Here is a 17,913-nt window from a genome sequence, read left to right as displayed (position 1 = left end):
CACAATCAATAGATAACCTAAACCTGGTAACCTAAACAATTTTCTTAATAGTGCCTACATCCACTGATATGCAGATAATTGGTAAGCTTATCCGGTAGGTACCTACGGATTGGTCTGCAGAATCTTGAATCAGAAGTACCTAGTAACCAAATGTCAAATGTGTCGTATTGCGTATACAATTATACAATTTTCGAACTAATTGTAATAAATAATTTATTATAATTTTCAGACAGCGGAAAATTTAAAAGCATAAAATGTACTGGTTTTGTGGAAAACACAAAATGATAATGTCATAATAGATTCAGCGCTATAAATAGGTTTCAGCTGCGAACTAAACATAACATACAGGCAACTATATGTAGTCATCATCATCATCATCAATCCAGCCATTAATCGCACACTGCCGAGCATAGGCCTCCCTTCGTGTACGCCACTTGATGCCAGGCGCTTCTTACATCCGATAGCGGCCACCATTCGGTCAACATTTAGGTCCACCTGCCATCACTCTGCCTGGCAACATGCCCCGTCCAATGTGTACTACATGTACTAGTAATGTTTATAAAATATATACATTTCCTTACCACTATTGCTTTAAGATGAAAGTATAAACTCTACCTAAATTAAACGTATTTTTGCACGGAGCCTTCTCTCATTCTACTACGATGCACGATAGCAATTAACAATCAAACAACATACCCTATACATCCTATAAAACTATTTATGAAGTCAGGCAACATACATAGTATATGAAGCTATCAGTAACGGACGTTCTCTCAAATACTCGCACTATATACATTACATATGTATAGATATACGGGAATCTAGGCGTTAAGTTAGTATGGTCAGCTATGGACTAGTTTGAAAGCTTGATCATGGTCCTATATCTATAATATAATTATAGTAGGAAATAAAAATGGAATATACGTCCACTATACCACTATACTGTATAAGATCGCTCACTCTTTGCCTCCTACCCCATACAAAAACTAAACTACTCTATCTAGTAAGTTTAGTGGTTTACGAGATAAATAACGTACCTACTAACCTAGTTTTAAATAATCCCAAAAGTAAGGTGAGAAAATATCCGTATTTTTTTTCGGACCATGGAAAAAACTGTTTTTAAAGCAAAGTTACCAATATTTAAGAAAACAATGTGGCAATATTGCTGTTTATATGGCTTCTTCAACCATTAGTTAATTTTACATGTGTAGTAAAGTGTAAACACAAAACACAAATGGGCAAATTTTTTTTTTGTTGTATGGTACCAAATTTGGCATGTCCTACCTCTTCTGACAAAGATTGCACAAATAGTCATAGGGCTTACGGAAAAAAACTGCATTTTATGCAGAAAGCAAGCCACTTTGCACAGTGATACTAGGGACCAATACAAATGATTTCATCCGAGGAAACACGATTTTCATCCACTAGAATTCAAAATGGCGGACATTTTCCAAAATGGCGGCCGCATATTTTTAAAAATTTATAGAATCATAACGGCTGCACCGATTTTGATGGTTGGGGTGTCTATCAGTTCGTATTGAAGAGTTTATTAATATAAAAAATTAAAGTCATAAATAAAATTAAGATGGCGGCCGAATAATAAGAAAAATATGAAATTTTCAAACTTTTTTTTTTCATTATTGTGAAATTTACTAAAAAATTTTCTATGACATGGCTGCACTTTTATGTATTTAAATTAAACCTGATGATATTATCTACATAATAAAGTAAAAATCATGAAAATCCGTTGAGTAGTTTTTGAACTATACCCATTTCAAATGGAGCGCGCGGATTTGAAAGACGTTTTTGCACGTGATGTAAAAAAAATTGGAATCATAACGGCTGCACCGATTTGAATGGTTGGAGTGGCTATCAGTTTGTATTAAAACATTTATTCATACAAAAATGAAAAATCATTAAAAAATTAAAGATAGAAATGAAAAAAAATTTTTTTTTTATTCCCACGATTTTTACGAATAGTTTTTCTACGATATGGTCACATTTTTATTTATTAAAATAAAATCTGATAATATCATCTACAAAATAAAACAAAAAACATTAAAATCCGTTCAGTAGTTTTTGAACTATACGCATTGCAAATGAAGCGCGCGGGTTTGAAAGACGTCTTTGCACTTGATGTGATGCATCGTATCGTTTGGTACCGCTATACACGCAAGACTGATTATTTATTGTGATCACAACTTACTATATTACTATTCAGAATCAATGTTTTTAGTATTTATATACATTATTAGTTTTTTATTCCGAGTTTAGGTATATTTAGATAACCTCCGTAAACTTTGATGGTCATAATTTTTATTTTAATACCTAAAAGAACTTAAATGCACATAACATAACATTTGTATTAATAGCAATTGTCCTTTCCGAGGACTCCAGAGATAATTTTCGATAACTTCTGTAGGGGGCTACAGAAATATAATATCTATGTATTAAATAACTTATTTTCTTTTCTCGTCTACTTAGTCTACGTTTCGAGATGGTCTGCTTGTTATACGACAAGGAGCGTATGTTTTTGTAGTGCTGACGATGTTGGTGGGATGCTGGTTATTTTATTAATTTTGGTTAGAAACAGTTCCTTGCGCACCAAGTTCACCGATAAAGGATCATATATAGGCCGCAGGTGAACTTTTCAAGCTTGGCCATTATTCCTCCAGGAAGACACTGACAACCAACAAGGCTTTTTCCAGAAACTGTAGCCTGTTGATGTTATTAGTGTGGTGATTTTTTTTTTCTAAACAATTCACTTCCTCAGAGAACATTTGCTCTGCTATTTTACGGTAAACCATAGGAACATAACCGGAAGAAGCCGATAGCCTCATTGTACCTCGCGCAAAAGATATGGCGGAACAGGGACTCACGCGTATCATCAGATCTTCCGATACAGATGTCTTGGTATTTAAATAAAAACTATTGAAATCTGAAGTACGGGTGAAGGATAGACGTAAATTCAGTGGCCAGGTTAGGGTTTGGACCTAGCTTCTAAGCTAAGGCAAAGCTAAGCTCATGAAGAGGCCTCGAGTGAGTTCAGGGTGGTAAACTCCACGCTTGCTCACTAAAATATGTGTTAAGAACGGTCCCAATTTGGCATTTAAGCATGGGATCTATGGAGCTATAATATTTATATTGGGAAATTTCCAAGTCTTGTCTAGTATATTTTCTTAATATTTCAAATGAGAATAACCTGCCAGAGTATAAGTTATTAAATAGCCAACACTTTGGATCCTGGAAGACCGACTGCTCTTCGTGGTTTTTACGCCTTTACGTCTGACACCACTTCTTTTTTCAATACAAAAGGAAAAAATCATGCTCTAAAACATTGTTTGCACGCCCTGAAGTTATACCAGCTTTGATAGAAACATCGCAGTAACTACAAAGTCTTCCTGGAGGAATAATTGCCATGCTTGAAAAGTTCACCTGAACTTGGTGAGCAAGAAACTGTTTACCACCAAAAATAAATTAGTAACCAACATCGGCACTTGCGCTCCGTGTCGTATAACAACGCCCCATATTCTGGATATTACTTCTGTGCCTATGCCATCATCCTGGGGTTGGAAGACGTACAATGATAGTTGGGTACTGCAGTGGTCTGAAAACAGGGAGATATGGTATGAATGGGTATACTTGGTCAATTGCGGTTGTGAAAATGGCTGCGAAACAATACGCTGTACGTGTTGTCGGTCTACCCTGCGCAATGTAACATTTGCAAAGGCAGCTGCCGAAATAAAAAGTATTTTGCAAAAATGATATTATAAATTATTATTTATTCATTTTTCCTTGTATTTTGATATTATTTTGTATAACTTTTATCTTTCAGTATAACCTAGACGAGAAGCAAAAAATAAGTTTTGTATTAATATATGTTTCCGTAGCCCCCTATAGACCAGGAAAAATAGCTTGACCTGGACATAATTCGATAACCGTAATTTTCTTTTTCTGTCGTATAAAGTATCATTAGTGATAGTTAAAATACAAATTATTAATCAAATTAGGGTTCTGATTCAATTTAAAAAAAAATAAAAACGAACTTTGAATATTTTTTGATTTTATAACTAAAGTATTAAATGTAATCCGGAAAAAGTGCTTGTATTATGTTGTGACACCTGCATTTCATATAAAAACATCTAATTTTTATAAATAATTCATACAGAACTATCATTTATAAAGAAGGTTTAGTAAGTTACACATTTTCAGGCGTATTGCACTAGAAAATATTGTTAACCGTAATCCTGCAATTTATTATGAATATAATATTACGTGTGTTGATAAATTATTAAAACTTATACCAATACTTTTGGCGCTTGTTCAAAATCTTAAATATTGATAATTTTAGGAAAGGAAAAATACCTAACTAAATTGAAAGATGGTAAATTTTGCCGTTAATATATTCTTAGTACTATACGAAATCAATTAAACAACAAATATGTAAGATTCATTACTTAATTGATATTTTTCTTACTTGCGCTTTAATATGAACGTTATTACCTGCAGAATAAGGTCGTGCACAGAGTAGGTATAGCTAGTATAGTAGTAGCGGGAACGGGCGGCGAGTCGTCAACACGTGTTTCGCTCGGCGATATCAAGGGCGCCGCGTTTTCAAAACGCTTCGATAACAAATATTTCACCGTCCAGTATAAGAGAGCTCCCTTATTACAAGTGACAAAAGTCATACAAATCAATTAGTCCGATAGGTCACGTTAAACTGGTCAAGTCGTTAGCTCAATAATAGTACCTATCGAGCTTGACGAGATGCTTGGATCACAACAACGTAATATGTATGAAAGCTTGCGGCGCTTAAGACTGTATTCTTTCGAGTCGTGTGTAACGTATTTTGGCGAGGCAAATTTGAAGCACAGTGCGTGTCTGTCTCACTCACTCTTACGGTAAACCTAATGAACTGTTTCACTTTCAGAGGATTTTTGAAGTAATATGGGTAATGTGACATTGTCGCGGTGAGGTCTTTCCGGTACAAATTTATCGGTGGATCTTTTCGGATTTGTGGACGACGATGAGCCGATGCGATGTCGCTTCATTTTGAAGTGTCGACTCTCGCGAGGGAGTTCTTAGAGGACCGCGAGGAGCGCGTGTGACTGTTGAGTTTTTGAATGATTTGAAGTTTGTGAATGATTTTATTTTGTGTGTATTTGTGTGGGCATGAGGTGTTTGTGTTGCGAGAGTCAAATCAATAATATGAGTGGTACAAATTTTATTAGGGGGCCTCATGTGTGAGAAACTCAACACTCGAATGCTGCGTAACAATGCGAGCCGAAATCGCCTAATCGGAAGTGTCCGACTTGGTATCGACTAATCTATACACGTTGTAACATGAGAAACCAGAAATCAAAACCTGGTTTCTGGTATCTGGTACCCGGTAACCGGTAACCGGTATCCGGTATCCTGTATCCTGTATCCGGTATCCGGTAACCGGTATCCGGTAACCGGTATCCGGTAACCGGTATCCGGTATCCGGTAACCGGTATCCGGTAACCGGTATCCGGTAACCGGTATCCGGTAACCGGTATCCGGTAACCGGTATCCGGTAACCGGTATCCGGTAACCGGTATCCGGTAACCGGTATCCGGTAACCGGTATCCGGTAACCGGTAACCGGTATCCGGTAACCGGTATCCGGTAACCGGTATCCGGTAACCGGTAACCGGTGACAGGTCTCCGGTATTCGGTGACCGGTAACCGGTAACCGGTGACAGGTCTCCGGTATTCGGTGACCGGTAACCGGTAACCAGTAACCAATGACCGTTAACCGGTATCCGGTAAACGGTGACCGGTAACCGGTAGACGGTAACCGGTATCCGGTAAATGGTAGACAGTAACCGGTAACCAGCATCCGATATACGGTATCCGATATCCGGTTTCCCGTTTCTGGTTTGGTTTTGGTTTTGGTTTTAGTTTTAGTTCTGTTAGTTTAAACAAAAACAAAACTGAAAACGAAAACGGAAACCGAAACGGGAATGGAAACGAAAACCGAAATCGAAACCGAAACCGACACCGAAACCTACACCAAAACCGACACCGAAACCAAGACCAAAACCGAAACCGAAAAAAATATTTAAGTTCCTAGAAGTAAAGAGTGACAGAGATAGCACTATAATCATTTAAGTTCCTGGTAGTAAAGAGTGACAGAGATAGCACTCATGTTAGTCAAACTCGTGGTATGTGCACTTCCCGCACACAGTAAAGAGTGACAGAGATAGCACTATAATCATTTAAGTTCCTGGTAGTAAAGAGTGACAGAGATAGCACTGTAATAATAAAATTTATGTTCCTGGTAGTAAAGAGTGACAGAGATAGCACTATCATAATTAAAGTTCCTGGTAGTAAAGAGTGATAGAGATAGCACTCATGTTAGTCAAACTCGTGGTATGTGCACTTCCCGCACACAGTAAAGAGTGACAGAGATAGCACTATAATAATTTAAGGTCCTGGTAGTAAAGAGTGACAGAGATAGCACTATAACAATTTAAGTTCCTGATAGTAAAGAGTGACAGAGAATAGAGATAGCACTATAATAATTTAAGTTCCTGGTAGTAAAGAGTGACAGAGATAGCATTTTTGTTATTTAAATTTCTGTTAGTAAAGAGTGACAGAGATAGCACTATTGTTATTTAAATTTCTGTTAGTAAAGACGTAAAGAGTGACAGAGATATCACTCACGTTGGTCAAAGACGTGGTTTATGGACTACTATTTGGACCCCCCAATGTCACGCTTTTTTAATCCTTTAACATGGATTGTCACATTTAGTAAGTAAATAAGTAAGTAAGTAAATATTCTTTATTGCACCATTTTACATGTTATATGTATACAGAATGTTTAGTGAGAGTATAACTAGGTAACAACAGGCGGTCTTATCGCTAAAAAGCGATCTCTTCCAGACAACCTTAGGGTAGCTGGAAAAACGGAACAGAAACAAAAGTTAACAGGCAGTGCAAGAACAAAAAACGTATGACGTAATATATGAATGACGCCTAAAGATTGAGAGAGACAGCAATATTGTTCTTCAAATTCGTGGTAGTGAGAACAGGGTGCGTAGCCGAATGGCACAAACGCTCACGAAACGAAACGCTAGTAGATATCTATCTCTATCGCTCATGCGTATTGGCGCGACAGAGCCAGACTGCGTTTCGTTTTCGTTTCGCGTCGGAGAAATGGCATTCGGCTACGGGGCCTGAACAGAGACAGCACTATGTATCGCGCGGCCGCCGACTACGCAAGTCGCCGCGTAATTATAATAACCGTTCGGCTCCTTTTTAGATCGTGTACAGTCAACAACACAGCTGGCAAGACAAAGTGCCAAAAATATGTATAGAGTATTTTATTTCCTGCACAAGTGTTGGTACTTGGTACATTAAGGTGTGTGTATACATATATTTGGCACTTTATCTGTATTCACAGCTGAGTTGCTGACTGTACCAATAACGATCAACTATGAACTTTTGTGGTTTGTTTTAAATAGTTCTATGCAGATATAGATTAGAATACCTATTCTATCGGTACTTTTTGTATAGGTTATTATAATAACTGGACAAAATAATTATAATCAGTGCCGGCGCACTCCGCGATCACGATTCTTTCGCCGAGCTACAAGGCCTTGATATATAGGATGTATTATTTTATCAGCAACAAAAATATGTGATGATATTGAATTAAGGCAAAACAAGACATATAAACGCTCTCCATTATTTCCTCCCTGGTTTATGAAGCTAGAACAATGATTTTTAACACATATGAAATTCGTACACTGAAATAAAGTGATGATACTATAAATATACTCGACATTCAAAGTCGATAATCTAGTGACGTGAGAAGTTATTGATATAACAAAATTTTGCACAAAATAGGCTCACCCTTTGATATTGAAAATGCCGCCACTCTATAAAACAAACAGACCGCACACGAGCAGCCGACATTAAATTCTATTGCACGGCGCGAAGGTCGAAAGCCGCGCCCGCACCTGGGCGTAGGTAGCGAGATCGGGTGCACGTGCGCTTACCTTTGAAATCGCCGACACGCAGGTGTCGCCGTTCGCCCTCTCTTTTCATTTATGTTTCTGTTTCAATCGGTTAGCCGTTTGCCGGCCGGCAATAAAGGTTGTTTTTTTAACCGACTTCAAAAAAAGTAGGAGGTTCTCAATTCGACTGAATGTTTCTAAGGGTTCCGTAGTCAACTAGGAATCCTTATAGTTTCCCCCTGTATGTCTGTCTGTCCGTCCGTCCGCGGATAATCTCAGTAACCGTAAGCACTAGAAAGCTGAAATTTGGTACCAATGTATCAATCACGCCAACAAAGTGCAAAAATAAAAAATGGAAAAAAATGTTTTATTAGGGTACCCCCCCTACATGTAAAGTGGGGGCTGATTTTTTTTTCATTCCAACCCCAACGTATGATATATTGTTGGATAGGTATTTAAAAATGAATAAGGGTTTACTTTTACTAAGATCGTTTTTAGGGTTCCGTAGTCAACTAGGAACCCTTATAGTTTCGCCATGTGTGTCTGTCCGTCCGTCCGTCCGTCCGTCCGTCCGCGGATAATCTCAGTAACCGTTAGCACTAGAAAGCTGAAATTTGGTACCAATATGTATATCAATCACGCCAACAAAGTGCAAAAATAAAAAATGGAAAAAAATGATTTATTAGGGTACCCCCCCTACATGTAAAGTGGGGGCTGATATTTTTTTTCATTCTAACTCCAACATGTGATATATTGTTGGATAGGTATTTAAAAATGAATAAGGGTTTACTAAGATCGTTTTTTGATAATATTAATATTTTCGGAAATAATCGCTCCTAAAGAAAAAAAAAAGTGCGTCCCCCCCCCTCTAACTTTTGAACCATATGTTTAAAAAATATGAAAAAAATCACAAAAGTAGAACTTTATACAGTGAAAACTGGATAAGTGGAACCTGGGTAAGTGGAAAACCTCTTTAAGTGGACAAAAGTTCTCGGTCCCGGTCCCTTAGCAACGAATTACCTCTATAAGTGGAATTTTGAGACCTCTATAAGCGGAATCCATTTTTTCGTAACTTTCTTATTTTTACCTCTGTAACTGGAAACAGCCGTCTCCGAAACCTCTATGAGTGGAATAACTTGGCGTAATAACATTTGTATTTTTAATAAACCCGCGCAAGGAGGGTATAGTTTGTTTCGTTAACACTATGTATTTTGTATGACATTACGTCCAGTTTGGTTATTTTAGCGGTAGTGTGGTGCCGTGCTGTTATCTAACGCAATGCCTAAGCGCGCAATCAAGTGTTTATCTCTTCGAGATAAATTAAAAATTACAAAAGACTATGAAAGTGGGAAGTCGCGTGCAGATATCAGTGTCCAGTATAGAGTGCCAAAATGACAGATTATTTTCATTAATAACAATCAGTACGTTGATTTATTTAACCATACTCTTGCGTAAATAAATGTTGTTGATTTGATTTTGTTTCAATTTAAGTTTTCTTCATAACATAGGAAAGATATTATTTTTGTATACGAGTACTGTAGATTATTTACAGTAGGTACCTATTGGTTTTTGAAGTCAAGATTATATTCCTATTTTTTGTTAATTCATATCTACATAGTTACATGTTTGTATGTACTTAACATGCATATTAAATAAAACTTGATTATTTAAAACTTGATCCTTTATTTGCGACCTCTATAAGCGAAATTACAAGCATCCACGACCTCTGTTAGCGAGAGCCTCTGTAAATGAAAAAACGTTTTATTTGAACCTGGTTGAGTGGAAAACTGGATAAATGGAAAACCTGGATAAGCGGAACTAAACAGCCGGTCCCTTGCGATTCCACTTATCCAGTTTTCACTGTAAAGACTTTCTAGGAAAATTATTTTGAACTTGATAGGTTCAGTAGTTTTTGAGAAAAATACTGAAAACTACGGAACCCTACACTGAGCGTGGCCCGACACGCTCTTGGCCGGTTTTTGATCATATTAATATTTTCGGAAATAATCGCTCCTAAAGGAAAAAAAAGTGCGTCCCCCCTCCCCCCCTCTATATTTTGAACCTTATGTTTAAAAAAATATGAAAAAAGATCAAAAAAGTAGAACTTTGACTTTCTAGGAAAATTGTTTTGAGAAAAATACGGAAAACTACGGAACCCTACACTGAGCGTGGACCGACACGCTCTTGGCCGGTTTTTTTGTTACTCGATATCTCCGAGAATCGTGGACCGATTTTCAAATTATTTTTTTTAATCGAACGGGTATAACCCCGAGATGGTCCTATTGGCACCAAGTCCCAGGCGGCGCGGCGCGCGCCACGCCGCCGCCACGCCGCCTGGGGCGCGTCTTACGTCCTTCCTATACAAAATGTACTGAGGTGACGATTTTTGAATTACACTCAGGTGGCGTGGCGCGGACGTCCGTTGCGCGCCCCGAGACACGCGACGCTCTGGTGTGGCCGGTACCTTACGTCCCTAACCTATTAACCGATCCGCCGCGGTGACGCGGCCGGTGCGCGGCGCGCTCTCCCAGGCCCGCGCCCCGCGCGCTCCCCCGCCCCGCGACAGCCGCTCTACGACAACTTTGCACCCTTTTAAATTACTGACATTTACAGTTTCTTAAGCGCGACCTTCACAGTATTAATTTTGATAAAATCATGATTATAGTACACAAAAACCTGGTCTTAAGCAAAAAAATCTCAGTTACAATTTATACCTACTGAGAAATTCATGTTTATTTAAGCGTTAAAAATATATGTTTAAGATCGGTGTTAAATGTCTATATATACTTAATACAATGCAAATTGATATATATATCATGGTCACCATTTTTACCTACCTAGATATTCACATTAAATGAAAACGGTAAAAAAAAGTACACAATCAGATTTATTTTCTGTGTAATATCGCTAATAACTGATCGCATCTGAGTGCACCACAAAGTTAATCTAACAAAGTTTTCGGTTAACTATTTTGCTGTTAGCGAAAAGTGGGATAATGTACTTTATCTCATGATTTTTATAAGATATGAATACGATCGTATTTTTTTTTAACTATGTACATAATTACTATTTGATGCTTAATAATAATATCCAATAAAATATCAAAAAGGACGAGTTATTGAATTATGTCCAGGGTACCTTACTTTTACTCCACTACTACAGAAGTTGTCGGAGATTATCGAAGTGATACAAATGTTATGTGTACCTATTTAAGTTCTTTTACGTATTAAAATAAAAATTATCACCATCAAAGTTTACGGGGGTTATCTAAATATACCTAAACTCGGAATAAAAACTAATAATGTATATAAATACTAAAAACATTGATTCTGAATAGTAAGATAGTAAGTTGTGACCACAATAAATAATCGGTCTTGCGTGTATAGCGGTACCAAACGATACGATGCATCACATCAAGTGCAAAGACGTCTTTCAAACCCGCGCGCTTCATTTGCAATGCGTATAGTTCAAAAACTACTGAACGGATTTTAATGTTTTTTGTTTTATTTTGCAGATGATATTATCAGATTTTATTTCAATAAATAAAAATGTGACCACATCGTAGAAAAACTATTCGTAAATTTCGTGAGAATAAAAATAAAATTGAAAATTTCATATTTTTCTTATTATTCGGCCGCCATCTTTAATTTTTTAAATGATTTTAAATTTTATATGAATAAATGTTACAATACAAACTGATAGCCACCCCAACCATTAAAATCGGTGCAGCCGTTATGATTCCAATTTTTTTTACATCACGTGCAAAAACGTCTTTCAAATCCGCGCGCTCCATTTGAAATGGGTATAGTTCAAAAACTACTCAACGGATTTTCATGATTTTTACTTTATTATGTAGATAATATCATCAGGTTTAATTTAAATACATAAAAGTGCAGCCATGTCATAGAAAATTTATTAGTAAATTCACGAGAATGAAAAAAAAAAGTTTGAAAATTTCATATTTTTCTTATTATTCGGCCGCCATCTTTATTATATTTATGAATTTAATTTTTAAAATTAATAAACTCTTCAATACGAACTGATAGACACCCTAACCATCAAAATCGGCGCAGCCGTTATGATTCTATAAATTTTTAAAATATGCGGCCGCCATTTTGGAAAATGTCCGCCATTTTGAATTCTAGTGGATGAAAATCGTGTTTCCTCGGATAAAATCATTTGTATTGGTCCCTAGTATCACTGTGCAAAGTGGCTTGCTTTCTGCATAAAGTGCAGCTTTTGACCATAATTTCGCCGTAAGCCCTATGACTAAAATTCTATATCACTTTTTTACAGGTGTTTGATATTTATGCATAAATAAATAAATTGTCTTTCAGAAATTATTAGTTTTGAATGAATATTAGTCATATTTTTAATAAAAACTTCTGTTTGAAGTCAACAAAAGTGTTGTTTTTCCCATGTCCTACCATGAAGTACTTATGTTTCATAGGCGTTAAAATATTATTTTTGTATCATAACAATATGTTTTTATTTACTTAAATATTTCTTTGTACATTAATTTCTAATTTAAACAACGCTTTATCTATCAAAAATAGTTTTAGAATACTAAAAAATCATTTCAAACATAAACCACAAAAAGTAGCTCTGTGGAAAATCCTACTGAGTTACGGAGAAATTTCGTCAATATTTACTTATTTTACTACTAAAGTGGTAGGTTATTTTTTATTCTGGCAACATAATAATGTCTTGCCGTGTACGCCATATTGGTTATTTGTTGTCAGTCGCACGCCACAACTCGTGAAGGAAGTATTTGTTCGAGCGTGTTTTAGAGGTCCGTTTCTGAGTTCCACATAGTGACTACGTTTTCGAAGGTATATTGTATATTTTATTAAGAAGTTTCTTATTACTAGTTAGTTTATCTATTTTAATAATATATAACGTGTATGGGAAGAGTTTGTATAATTTAATTTACAACCAGAATTTTGTTTCTCAAAGGCGTAACCGTTACGTTCCATTGAGAAATATTGTTTCTCAGTGGATGAAAAAGTAACTCAGTGGAACGATAAAGCCGCGTTATAAGTACACATTTATATTTCCATATCATATTACAATAAAAAAAAATTATCGTCACTTTTTTATATGGAAATTTAATTATTTTCATGAATGTGATGCAATATACAAAGAAAACAAATTACTAAATTAAGGGCCTCAATTTTCATACGTGAGGCGTAAAATGAGTCCAAAAAGTTAATATTTTGAAGACACTGAATATGTACACTTTTTCTGAAAAGGGCTCAGTTAATTTTTTATTTTTGTATTTGAGATATTAACATCCACGTAAAAAACAGTTTGCTTAATTGTTTGACGTAGTTAAATTAGCTCCATGTTAATCGCACCCTTAGTTTTATGTTACGTTACGTTCCACTGAGAAATTGTCCTAGCATTTTCTTAGATGTAAATTTAAATTTTTATAAGATTTTGTTAGCCTTACCTACCTGTGAGTATGATATTATATAAATTTAACATCTTCTTTACATTTAATAGGAGTTTATAGTTAATTTTTCTACAGATTTTTATGTTTTTACGAAAAAGTTTTGAAGTTTTTTGACCACAATGTCACTCAGTGGATATGTAAAAGTGATTTTTAGAGGGTTCTTTTGTGTTTATTCTACTGTTTTTTTAAAATTTAAGTTCATTTTGTTTTGATTTCTAATATTAATAAAAGATTTCACATATATACGTCTTTTTTTGTTATTTTTATACATTAGTAAGTTTGTAACTCAGTGGATCACCCAGCTCCAGAAACACCGATTAAAGTTCATTTTTTTCTGAGTTTTTACAAAAATGCTATTAATTTCATTGAATTTTATGTAGATGAATGACTAATGAACACGAAATCATGCAAACTAACAACATTTATAAAAACACAAGTTTTTCAAAACGCTACAACAAAATAAAAATCCGCCCAAATCACAAAAAAAGTAATAAATCTGCTCTGTCGAATTCTCGTTTTTTTTTTTAATAGGTAGGTGCTATCCGGTATATTTTTATGACATCTCAAAATGTTTTTAACAGTATAATTTAATTATTTTACCTTGTTATTCCGTTATGTCCGCAAAACTATAACCAAACACTAAAAGAAAAGTGCGCGTCCGCTCAGCAGCGCAATGAGAATTGAACTAATCGCGATTTTCCCGCGTCTACCGCTATAGCTCGTGTCATTGACCATGACGCGTATATTTGTCTAATCCTACCTTTACTAATACGATAGTACGAGTCGAGGCACGCGTCATCATGGATGACACGTTTAGTGCGATTTCACATTATCCGATCCGATATCGGGTGTGGACCGATATGCCGTAATGTAATCTTTGATTTTTGCCTTTGAAATCGTCCCTACACCCCATATCGGATCGGATAATGTTAGCATAAAAACTCGCCTACGTATGTACCGCTCAATCTTAAGATCCATTTTATTAACACTACTCTTTATAAGGAGTGTAGATCGTTACACATTTTTGTTTATAAGTAATGATCTAATGATCTATTGTGTTTGATTTATATACACTCTATTATACTATACCTACATACAACGACGATGATATAACTGATTGTAGTAACTTATGTATCAATTATTTTACTCTATTAATTTTACTCGCCTTCCGGATCGGTTCTTAAAACAAAAATCGTGTATTAATATTTTTTCCCCTCACTGGCTCGGAAACACGTGTTTTGTCCTTTAATACCAGCGGGTAAAAACGCATTTTATCCACTAGTGGGTAAAGTAATTTGACCTTGAATAAAGTCAAATTAACTGCTTTAAAATTGATAAAAGTAGGTGAATCTAGTAATAAAGATGATTTACCACCTGTGGAATTATTGGAAGCAGTGATAAACGCATTTTTTGGGTTTTAGTTTCCTCGCTATAGTGAGGGGAAAAGTTTTGTGTTACACTCGGGTGCAAATGTATTTTACTTCTCGTGTGTTAAAAAACTCGCAAGTTCATGATTCTATTCTCGAACCACTCGCTTCGCTCGTGGTTCAACTATAAAATCCTTTCACTTGCTCGTTTTTCAATTCCACACTCGGCGTTAAAATACAACTTTGCCCCCTTGTATAACAAATAACTATTATTATGCACCAGACTCGTTAGAGTATCGGTTGCCGATATCGTAAAGTAAAAATTACGATGTATCTAGTAACCTCCCATACAACCATCAACCATTTCAGTCGCAAAATCTTCAAATCAGTAACTAACTGTCAAATGTGACATAACGCGTGGTAACGTCGTGCAAACAATGCGACCGTATTGATACAATAACAAAATGTAGTCGTCGTGTGCAGTTCAGTTCAGTTTTTAAAATTAAATGGCTTCAGTCCATTGGGACTATTTCGCCAGTGTCAAGGTGATATGAGCTAATATTAGTAATTTTTGTACAGTAAGTACGACATTGTACGGTGACTTAGCACTTGTAAATTGATAGCTAGATTTTACAAGAGCACGTGGACTACCGGCCGTTTACGACAAAAAAGAGGCTAAACGCGTTTCGAGAACAATTCTTCATCAGCTTCTCACTACACCATTAGTTTACTGCATAATAAGCTATCAATATTACACTTTAAACAACATTAATGAGTAAAAGAAAAATAAATTATTCACGACACGAAACCGCTAAGATGGCGTCCCAACCGGAAGTCCAGTCGTCGTGTGCACTCGTTACGGTAACAAAATGTGTACGAATTTGTGGCTGTCAATGTCACTGTCAGAATGACTTTTAACGACACTTTATTAGTCGACGTTTGCACACATAACGGTAACAACATGTGGACCATCGACTTACAATAGGGACTGAGCTCACACTTTTTTTGCCATACTAAATTGAACCTTATCACCTGCGCATAAAGGCGTTCTTGACAGACTAGCAAAAGTGTGTCCACATGAGAGGGTCAAAGTTGGGGCTGGTGTCCCTCTCGCACGTGTGACCAGTGTTAAAAAATTACTATAGTAGTAGTATTTTTACCTGTATGATAACTAAGTTTATAAACTTCTTAAATTATTTTCGTATTATATCGAGGCAAGGGTATTAATACCTTGTAACGAATTGGTAAGTCATTATTATGAAGCCATAAAACCAAAAAATTGCGCAATTATCAAAAACCTTTAATTGGGTATTAGTAGATTTGGTAGTAACTTTGAATATTGACTGGTATCCCCAAATGATGACAGTGATGACGTCATTCAAATGATTTTGATAGTGGTAATAAGTGCGAGAGGGACACCAGCCCCAACTTTAACCTCTCATGTGGACACACTTTTTGGCCTAACAACTCATTCTGGTTTAATTATAATTCTGTGATGTGGACGAATTTGTGGCTGTCATTGTCACTGTCAGAACGGTTTCTGACAGTGACATTGACAGAATTTGTACACACATGTGTAGGTCTGATTACCGAACTGCTCCTAAACCACTGTATCCGCAAATGACAATCTGAAATACGAAGGTTTCTCAAACTGTTTTGTGAAGTTGTGAACGGTTGCTTTGAATCATTTAAATATGAGCGAATTAATCTTATACTTTTAAACGAGCAATTCTTGTATATTTATTTATTTATTTATTTATTTATATATATATTTATTTACACTGACGATCTCGGAAACCGCTCTAACGATTTCGCAGAAATTTGTTATGTGGGGGTTTTTGGGGGTGAAAAATCGGTCTAACTTATCCTTAGGTCCCGGAAAACGCGAATTTTCGAGTTTTCATGCGTTTTTCTTCGCGCGCCATCTCGTGTGCAGTAGTTGTACTGTTAAGACAGAATTCTTTCGGTCGATGTAAGTACTATTTATTGCAAACACTAGATGGCGACACAGGTCAAGGCTAAAACGAATAGAAAATACACTATTTGAGTTTTTGTGGCGAAATGCGCGCCATCTCGTGTGGAGTAGTTGTGTTGTTAAGGCTGAGAATTCTTTCGCTCGATGTAGGTACTATTCATTTTTGAACTAGATGGCGACACATGTCAAGGATACAAAACAGAACCGAGCGAAGCTCGGTTGCCCAGATATTAAATAATAATAAACGACGACGACCATTTAAGCACTCTTCGACATTTTATAGAAATGTGGGAAAGTTAAGAAAAGTGCAGAATGATAATACAAATAGATAAGCACTATATAGTTACTTAATGTATTAAATATATAATTTTTAATTCTTATTGATAAAAATGAAGTGTAGTGTTGCTTTACACAATAAAAGTAGGAATCGAATGAAATAGAGTATTTACTGTGGTATTAATAGAATTTCTGTTGCGCAATGATAGTTTTTTTCAGTACAGATGCTGCTTTTTTTAACGCAGTAGTGCGAGCAAATCAAGCAATGATTCATTTCTTGTCTGGTCGAAACTCTTAGCTTAGATTTAGGTACTGAAAATCGTCGTACGATACACGTACGAAAAGGACATTCACAACTCTGTGTCGATTTAAAACACTCCCTTCGGTCGTGTATTAATTTTTCGCTACTCGTATCGATTTTCCTCTTTTCCGCACTCGTATCTACAAGTATTTTGTTTGGGTTACAAAAAAAACACATTATTTACTCTACTACGTTTTATTTATGTCTCTTTAACATTACAAATTTGTAGACACTTATCTATACAAAAATCTTGACAAAAGAAGTACAGATCGCTGAAATTAATGTTGATAGTAATATTAATGACGACTACTTCAACAAGTGTCAATTGTGAAATGCCGCAAAATACTAGTTGCTCTATAGAAGACCATAATAATATGATCCCCGATCCTTTACAACCCAGCAGCTCGGTACGCACGTTACAATTTCTTTTTAATCTTCTTTAGTGAGGGCAACTGAGTACGACGGCATATTTAATTGTTTATAAAGTTTGAGGATACCTGGAAAAAATTAATAAAAGAAGCCATTTTGAAAATATAATAAATATTCACTGCTTTC

At 35.9% G+C, this 17,913-nt stretch overlaps 1 protein-coding gene across 2 annotated transcripts in view; it reads right to left on the bottom strand.

Moving 5' to 3' along the window:
• Positions 1-17,913, bottom strand: part of LOC125227058 (chitooligosaccharidolytic beta-N-acetylglucosaminidase) — a 47,967-nt gene that overhangs the window by 26,760 nt on the left and 3,294 nt on the right. Inside the window, exon 1 of one of the 2 annotated variants that reach the window (XM_048131251.1) lies at positions 14,040-14,125. The exons of the other annotated variant lie outside the window; for it this stretch is intronic. The gene's annotated coding sequence lies outside the window, so the exon portion shown is untranslated. Of the gene's footprint in view, positions 1-14,039; positions 14,126-17,913 lie in introns of those variants that run through there. 2 annotated transcript variants of the gene reach the window in all.

The sequence above is a fragment of the Leguminivora glycinivorella genome, chromosome 1 (assembly GCF_023078275.1).
Source record: "Leguminivora glycinivorella isolate SPB_JAAS2020 chromosome 1, LegGlyc_1.1, whole genome shotgun sequence".
NCBI lineage: Eukaryota > Metazoa > Arthropoda > Insecta > Lepidoptera > Tortricidae > Leguminivora > Leguminivora glycinivorella.
Note: the sequence above shows the minus strand (reverse complement) of the source record. Positions and strands in the feature narration are given on the sequence as shown.